The following is a 10,248-nucleotide window of genomic DNA, read 5'->3' on the forward strand; positions in this document are numbered from 1 at the left end:
GTAACTCACATTATTGCTATGAAAGAAACGGATCTTGAATCTAATTCAACTTCAAAAGGCGAAAGTTAACTCATGTGGTGAGAGGAGTATCTAAGATCATATAACAAGGTCAAGACACTTGATTATACTTCACATCACTGATGTGGGACACAACATCCCCAAACGTCGACATATGTCGAGTAAATAATGAATTAGACTATTAGAGTGGTTCTGACGCTATTCCATATGTTAGAAAAAAATAAACTTTGATTTCAATTCAACCACAAAAACTAGCTCATGATTAGGTAAAGAGACGAAGACACCCACACTCCACCAAATTCTTATTATTTCTTAGTTGAAGTTTCTATATTGATTTTTTCTTCCTTTTATGAATGTTATAATTAACTCCTAATTATTTGTCATGCCGACCTCTTTGATAGTTTGTCCATTATCTCTCGTCTAACTCAATTATTTAACTGTATGACTATTGTGATTTGTGATGGAGAGAGAAAGGAGGGATGCCATCTTCTTTTACCATCTGATGATTGAAAATAAAGTGCTTCCAAGTATATAATTATTAGAATTATTCAAGACGTATTTACGACGTAATTAATAGAGAACTTGACCATCAAATTTATGGAAACTTATTTGTTACGTTATGAGAAAGGGAGATCAAAGAAGTATGAAGTAGATATATGAATTAAATAACGATAGCGGATCTTAAGAGACGGAAGAAAAGGTGAACTTGATCAATCAACTATTTATATAAGTTTAAACAAATGTGATTTCAAATAATGTTGATAATTCTGTGAAAATGGATTTTGAGTAACATGCGTGCTAGATTTCTGGTTAGTAATTAAACAGATTGTCTCGTCTATGGCAAATTACAACTACTTTTTTTCCTTCTACTTTCATTCAGTGTTTGATATTCGCTTTGAAGTTCGACTAATTTAGATTTGTTGCAGAGAAATTCCACTTTAGGGTGTTAACACTCCCTAACAAAAATGATTCCATACCCAAAAATCAAACTCAATACCTCCGCTTAAGGATAGCACCACAATATATATAGGGTTTTTCTATTTTTTACAAAATATGTTTTACAACTTTAGTATGTGGAATTTATGTGTCCCCGTTTAGCTGTCAATTAAACAAAGAGTAGGGCTTTATCTAGTTTTTGACCTATTGATATACTTCTTTCGTTTCAAAAGGAGTGACCTCCTTTCCTTTTTAGACAATTTCAAAAAGAATTTCTTTTTTGGTAACATTTTAATTTCAGCTTTTTACGTAACATGTTTAAAGCCACAAGATTGAAGGGCAATTTAGTATATTTGACATAACTTTAATTTAGGACAACAGGATTCAAAAGTCTTCTTTGTTTTCTAAAATTTTGTGTCAAGTCAAACCAGGTCACTCTTTGTGAAACGGAGGGAGTACAACATTTGTCTCCTAAAAGTTAACAGTATCATGTACTTCATGTTATTCATTAATTAATAAACTTTGTACTACTAATTGTCAAATTAGTCAAGAAGAAGAAGAAAAAATATCTACAAGTACTAGGTTATTGATAAAAAAATCTAAATTACTAATTAGATGGTCAATATTATTAATGATTTGATTGATCCAAAATTGTTTTCAACTTTTTCTTAGGACTTCATCCATCCTTACCAACTACCCTAAGATAATAAAAAAAAAATTGCCCCCTCCTCCCTTTTTTAAATGATTTTTTAGTCTGTTTAAAAATAATTCAAAATAATACTCCTATGTCATTTTTTAAAATTAAAATGTTTCTTTTCTCGTTTTGAACTTTGCTATAATAAATTGTGTGAGCAACTTCATGAAAAAGCCTTTCAACTACACTTCTCGAAAACAAAGACAAAAGGATGATAAATATACTCAAAATGGCCACTTTAATTAATGTAATTAATCAAATTTTTAAATGATGTGTCACACACCTTAGAAAGACATTTAAAATAGATTGGAGGGAGTATATATATTTTTTTCATATGGTTGTTGCATGATTATTGAGGATAAATAATATACTAAGTTATTTTACTCATTGAAATACGGATTGAAAATACTCCCTCTATTGATCACTTTTACTTATTCACTATAAATATTAAAATAATGACAATTTTTACTTGTTCAAATTAAAAAATCAAGAGATAATTATTACTCCCTCCGTCCAACAATAGTTGTCCACTATACTGTTTTGGGATATCCAACAATACTCCCTTCGTTCATTTTTATATGTCATCCTTACGATAAATAGTTGATCCATAATACTTGTCATTTCATAAAATCAATGCATAAATTATACTAATATTTTTCCTATTAAAAGCTTTTTTTTTTAAAATCAATCTAAAAGGGCTCTAAATTTAGAAACTCAATAATTAGTTATCTCTTAATTTTTTTAAACTTAAAAATAAATTTATTTTTAATATAATAAACAAGTAAAAATAAGTGGAGGAAATAATTGCTTTTGAAAATTTAGTGATTCTTGTGTGATGCATTGAATTTTGCAAGTTAGAGAATTGATGTTGTCAAGAAGTCAGCTTTGGTCAAAGCTTAGTTCTCGAGACTCATACTTTGACTTTAATTTCCAATAAGATCTCTAATATTTAGAGAACCTCATAAATTATTTTACCTGATTAAATTCTAAAATTACATTTATATTATAAAGTTATGCTATTTTTTTAATACAATGAATTACTCTTTTCAACCAACATAAAACACTACAGAAATGCTCCACTGCATTAATGACCCAAAATTGCTACCACCAAAATGCAGCAGAGCCATATGTATCAACCGCTCTTGATTAAAAGTTTTGAATTTAAAAATAATAATCGTCTTTAATAGGATTTGCTTTATTTTTAAAGTGAAACTTTTTTTTATGCAAATCACAATCAATCACCCCCAAAATAGGTATCAGGCGAAAAAACAAAACGAAGGCCTTTTTTTGAATTGAATATTTTGTCCGATAAAAGAACATTTAATGCTCAAGGTTTGCTACAATTTACTTGTTGCCTACTTGTTAAGTTTTCCCCACAATTATTCCTTTTTTCCTGTTTCGTTAATTCCAATGTCCTCAAAATCTACTGCAAAACTATTTTCTCTGTTTAATACTCCTTCTGTCCCTATTTACTTGTCCACTTTTGAATTAATACACCTATTAAGAAAATAATTAATGATATAGTGAGTTTATCATTTTACCCCTATTAATTATGAAGTGGATGAAAAGTTCTATATTTTTCAAAATAATTAGTCATTTAATTGAGGGTATAATAGGTAAAAAGAATTTGTTCTTTTCTGGTTTGTCAAAATGGACAAGTAATTAGGGACAACTATAAACGAAAAAATGGACAAGTAATTAGGGACATAGGGAGTAATAGTTGTCCATTAATATCTGTCCACTTTAAAAATCAATGAATAATTTCACACTTAATTTTTAATCTACCCTTATTATTAATTATAGTTATTTTTTTATTATATTTTTTAAAACATTATATTTATTATATTCAAAGAATGATATAGTAAAATTATCATTCTATTTATAATTTTCTTAAGAAATGTGTCAAATCATTAAACAACTATTATTGGATTGAGGGACTACAATTGTTTGAACCTTTCTTTTTTGCTCTCTGCAAGTTTACTTCAAAGCATATAAAACGTTATTCTCAATCTACTGTTGAGATTTCCCAGACGTGCACTTCAACATATAACTAATTTCTATGTCTCAAAATACTTATCGTATTTTTTATTTATATGCCCTTAAAAATTTATGGGATATTTAATGAGTATTTTATTCTTTATTTGTCTTATATTAGATGGACATTTTCTATTTTACATGGTGATTAAGAAATTATAAATAGATTGATCAATTTTACTATTTGGTCCTTTGTTCATACTTCTCCATTCATTTTTACTTGTTCATCTCTATTAAATGATGTTTAGTATTCCCTCTGTCCCTAATTACTTGTCCACTTTTCCTTTTTTAGTTGTTCCTAATTACTTGTCCATTTTGACAAATCAAGAAATGACAAAATATTTTTACCTATTATACCCTCAATTAATTACTTTGAAAAAGGTAGAACTTCTTGAAAATCTTAAGTTTTTAATTCACCAACTTCATAATTGATAGGGGTAAAATGGTAAACTCACTATGTCATTCATTGTTTTCTTAATAGGTGTGTCATTTTACCCCTATCAATTATGAAGTAATAGGTATGTCATTTAAAAAATGGACAAGTAATTAGGGATAGAGGGAGTATTATGTCTTAGAAAATGATTTGGAGAATAAGTATTTAATGCCGAAGGTAAAACATGAAAAAAAAAATTGTTTTTTTCTAGATATGTCAAAAGTGACAAATAAAAGTGAATGGATAGAGTATTAATTATCCTCTTGAAAAAATAAATTTTGGATCGTTAAAATGAATCTTCAAAGGTCATATTAATTGTAGGGGTAAAAATGAGAAAAAATAATTTATTTTATCCTAATTTAATAAGTGATCAAGTAATATGAGACAAATATTTTTGGTAAGATGTTTATCTAATATTAAACAAAAAAAGTAATCTTTCTTCATTGAATATTGACTTCATTTATAAGTGATAATTGAGATGGTTGTACTCTTCAAAAACAATTACTCTACGGGTAAAATGAAAAAAATACAATAAATTTAATCTCTCAACTTCTAAAATACAAATCTTAATAGGACTATTTGAAATTTTCTTATTGGTGAAGGATTTAATACTCCATCTTGTAATTCTCTCTCCGATTTTCTCTTCCTCTACCACAAATAATATTTTTTCTAGATAAATAATAATTATTTTAAAATATTTTTTATATATATAAAAACGACAAATATTTTGGAAGTATAGTTGCTATAGCTATAAGTTATAACCTATAAGGAAGCATAAGAGGTTGTGTGTGGGAAAACTCACACGATATATACATTGATTGCTTCATCCAAGAATTGTTTTTCTATACGTACTTCCTACTCAATCTCATTTAATATGTTCCTCTCATTCAAACTCACCTTATCCTTTCTATTTTCCCTATAATACTGTCATAATTATTACTACTACGTGTCCATTATGTTAGTATCACTTTGAAACATATATTTTTAGGCTTAAGTGATCGACGATTTATTAAAATTATCCGCATAATTCACTTAGATATTTTAATTAAAAATATAGTATGTTTTATGTTTAATAGGTACATGTTTTGAATAATTTAGATGTTAATAGGTACAAGTCCAAGTTAAGATGTCTAAGTTAAAGTGTCTAAGTGAATTATGTGAAAAACTTTAAAGATTGTCGATGACTTAAGCCTATATTTTAACAGGTGCCACATTTGTGTCTACAATAAACTATATTAGTTAATATATTTGATCACGATTATAAAATTAATTTGTATCTACACATGCTAAATATTTATTAATTTTATGTAAATTAATACTTATCCGTAAGTTTTTCCTTCAGCAACTCTCATCCCGACCTCCCCTCTAAGATGGATGTATTTTGCAAGTTATGGATTCATTTGAATATAGCAGTTTTAGCTTAAATCTTATATATCTATCAAAAACTTAGCCAAAAGAAATAAAAATTGATTTGAACCAAGTAAATCTAGTAGAATTTGGATCTAGCATCCATAAAGTTCAAATAGTAGATCCAACTCTACTCCCCCTACTATGCTCAAATGGTGATAAATAGAGTTCAATTATATTGGTTATATGACCTTTTATCTTAAAGCTTAATATTTATGTAATTATTAGAAAATATATTTTTATTTATTTAATTACATCTTCAACATGATTTTTCACATGTCGATTTCTTTTTCATAGGCCAAAAGCGTATTGATTATTATTTTTTGATAATGCAGGAAATAACAATATCCAATGACTTTAGAAGTTAAAAATGATTAATTTTGATTTTTTGGGTCTATTTATTTTACGGACAAACTTTCAAGATCCAACGTTAAAATTTGTTAAACTACTATAAAAAGGATAGTTAATTATAAGAAAAAATATTTAAATACAAAGACTTATAATTGATCATATTCTCTAATATTCTTTATCATTTGAAAAAATTATAAAAATCTCTACTCTCTCCTATTCTCTCGAATATATCACTTTACGCGATATATCGGTTCGATACATCACTTTTACGTGATGTATCGGGACGTACGCGATGTATCAGGATGTACACGATGTATCAAAACGTTGAGTGATGTATCTGAAATCGAGATGCAATTTATCAGAACGTTGAACGATGTATCTAAAACCGGGACGCAATGTATCGACATTTTGAGATGTATTCGGATTTCACCAATTTTTAGAAATTTTTATAATATGAAAAAGAATAAGAATAAAATATAATTAGCTCCTAACAATACGTGATTTATGTAAAATTCCCTTAATTATATCCACAAACTAAGAATAAAACATATCTAAAGAAACCCAATCTAAAGATACTACAATACAAAATCATCTGAACTCACCAGTGTCTTACATGTGATTTATAATGGAGGTGGGCCAACAAGCTTTTTAGGATCCAAAGTTTTTTTAATTTTTTTTTTACAATTATTCTTGTAATAATTTTGGGGAATTAGAGATGATTAAGAAAAATGAATGTTAGAATATTCAGTAACTGATAAGCATAGCTATGGAATTGTGAAGCATTTAATAAAGGCTAAATTAGCACAAAAAAATTGGGACGCATAAATTAATAATGAAAATAAATTGCTTTTATTTATTGTCAAATTTATCAAATAGGAGGACATATTGTATATCACTCTCTTCTAGAATATTGTAAATATTTGTGGGAAGTAAATATGTCATTATCAAACATATTTTGGACAGGGCAAGCCAATATACGAATATTTTTTAGCGAATGAAGATCACAAATATAAAGATGATTTGATAATCTGAAAAAATGCATCAAGGAAATAAAGTTTCTTCTCTCTGTCGTGTGGCTTAAAAATAAGTCCCGTTTAATATTATAAATATTTTTCAATTGAATATCGTGTCTCGTAATTAAAAAAAAGAGGTATTATTTGAAGCCTAAAGTAGGTAGTAGACTCAAGTAGGGTAGGGACAATAATTCTAAATTGAGACTTTATATTAGTTACTACTTTTATTCATTAAAGTGCAATTTTGGAATAAAATTATGTTTGTGTTTGATTATCCTTTTATATTACTTTACTATATGATAAATAAATTTACTTGACCCACTTTTGGGCTGCACGTAATGATACAAGCATGTCTTAGTGAATTAATTAATAATAGTAAAGTTAAGTGTATTAAATCTTTTTATAAGTTAGAGCCCTTGGAGTACTGCATGCAATCTGCAATTAAGGATATGTAATGTCTTTTTAGGACATTCAATGAGACCATATTAGAATCGGCACAAATAACAAACAACAAATAATAAACTTGCAAAAAAAGAAGAAGATCATATTGAATTGTTGTTTCACGTTTATAGTAACTTAGATCGTTATCTACTACTCCCTCCGTCCCTATTTAGTTGTCCATATTTCCTTTTTTAGTTTGTCCATATTTAGTTGTCCATTTTGTACAAATACAAGAAAGGACAACAAATTTTTTCCTATTATACCCTTATTTAAAGTGAAAAGTTATCATAAATAAAGTAAATAAACTTATGAACTTCCTAACATTGATTAGTTATCTTGAGTGAATTTATTTTGGAAGTAAATTATACTATAAGGATAAAATTGTAACTTCACTATGTTAATCATTGTTGCCTTAATCTGTGTATCATTTCTAAAGTGGACAACTAAATAGGGACGGAGGGAGTATCTTAAGATTTTTAGTCTGCTCAAATAAAATCTTTAGATCATAGTCTAAGAGGTCTATAATTTTTCAGAGAAATAAAAAGATCAACACATAAAAATAATTATTTCAGAGATAACTGACGAAAATTTATATTAGAAAACACTTTTAATTTAGCCTCATGAGTCTGAATAGCCAAATACATGATTCTTTTGTTTAGACTACCTACTATAACAAAGAAAGTGCTCACTCGAAAGGCAGAGGCTGTTGCAGAGTTATAGTAGCTGCGAGTTATCCTGGGTTCAAAAAAAAAAACTAATACGATTTTATAAAATATTTTCTTACTAACAAAACACATAAAAAGGTCCTGCCGATTAGCAAGTAAATTTATAACACGAGAGAAATGAATTCTGGCCAGAAAAATAACAAGGGATATAGAGCTACAATCTACAAATTATTACTACATTCAGCTATTTTTAATTGTCATGATTTCTTTTTTTAGAGTCAAATTATAAGAATTTTGACTAACATTTTACGATTATTTATTAATATGTAAAAAATTACAATTTGTAGTACTTTTTGTATAGTTTTTGAATATCTAAATATTTTGTTTAAAATATCAAATTAATGTAATCTAATTTAACTTTGAAAATTAGTCAAATTGACTTTCGAAAGGTGCAACATAACAATTAAAAATGGACGGAGGGAGTAAATATTAATAAATTATATTATATATATAAGAATATTACTTTATATAAATTTTGAACACCTTTAAATATTCCTAATCGATGAATAATATAATATAGCCCGCAATAAAAGGGACTTTAATTAAAGATGACTCAAGAAGAAAATGAAAAAAAAAAAAGGAGAAGCAAAGGCAACCATAGACTACTAGAATAATAATTAATTAGATTTAATGCTTTAGTATATTTTAATTAATACTCCATTAGGTTTGGTACTTTAGTACTAGACTACTAGAATAACTTATGCTACAGATGATTTTCTCATATTTATTAGGAGAAAAAGGAAAAGATAATGTTGACTTTGACAAAGGCAAAACCACAAAAGAAGAGGCAAAAGATATTGTTTTCCCTTTTTTGGGTTTTCGCCTCCATATTCGATACTTATATTGGAGTTCGATTATTTTGGATTTGCGTCGGGTAGGACCCCATTTGGAGAGGTAACACTCTCTGCCAAGAATTTTTCTATATCCAGAGCTTGAAACCGAAATCTCTGATTAAGAGAAGAATAACCTCATCTACTACACTACACATATACTCTAATGATAAAAATTATTGTTCTCAATAGATTTATATATTGCTATTACGATGGCTCTTGAATGTATCATAGTAAATTTCACTATTCTTTTTAAATTTCAAGATTACACGTAGTTTATTGTTATTATTATAAGTTATTAAATTTTACTTACTATTGATTTTAAACCCATTGAAAATTAAGTATGACTTTAACAAAATTAGTTATTTTGATTAAAAGACTTCATTGACATAATGATGTAAAAAAAACTATATACATTGTAACTTAAAAGTACATAAAGTTAGAACTCATCTTCCCCTTTAATTATGATAGGGTCTTCTGAATTCTAATGAATCATAATTTTTCTAATTAAAATATTTTTTTAATCTTATAAGTACATATGAATTAATTCTAAAGGAAATGGAAGATCATATCCACCTTCTCAACTCCACCCATAGTATTAACCTTCTCTTGTCTTTGTCATTGAGCTTACTTTCTACATATTCTAGTGACCTGGTCAGCAATACCAACCATCAAAACAATGTGGTGCATATGGTTGTTGTCTATTGATCAGAAGTTTCAAATTCGAGTTTTGAATATGAAAAAATATTTCTCTCGAATGAGACCTTACGCTGTGTGAATTCAAAATGATCGAACTTCAATGTAAATACTGGACACCGAATAAAAAAGCCGTTCCATTTTAAATTTTACAAAACACTTAAGAAATAATAATTAATATAAATATTTTCTCAAAATTGATATTAATTATAATATATAGTCTTAGGTCTTGAAAAAATGATTTGGAGAATATTAATTCATCTCGAGGGTAAAGTAAGAAAAAATATGTTAAAAGTGACAAGTCAAATGAGAATTTATTTTTAAAATAATGGACAAGTAAAAGTGAATGACGAGAGTATTTTTAAAAGTCAATGGCTTTAAGTAGCTAAATTTAAAAATAAAAAAAACAACGGATTAAAATAACTTAGTTTAGGTAATAATTTTAAAGAAAATTAGAAGTTGCTTATATACAAATACAGTTTATATTTAGAGTCAACAAGTATATATTCTGTTTTAGTTACATGTTCATACTATATTATAACATAAATTTATTATATTTCAAGTTGTTACTTGGAGATATTATTGTTAATGTAGATTAATGATTAAAATTATCCCCTTCCAACTTTTTTAAGTATAAGGTACTCCCCCCCCCCCCCCCCCCTAATATCAC

The sequence above is a fragment of the Solanum tuberosum genome, unplaced genomic scaffold (genome assembly GCF_000226075.1).
Source record: "Solanum tuberosum cultivar DM 1-3 516 R44 unplaced genomic scaffold, SolTub_3.0 scf00285, whole genome shotgun sequence".
Lineage (NCBI taxonomy): Eukaryota > Viridiplantae > Streptophyta > Magnoliopsida > Solanales > Solanaceae > Solanum > Solanum tuberosum.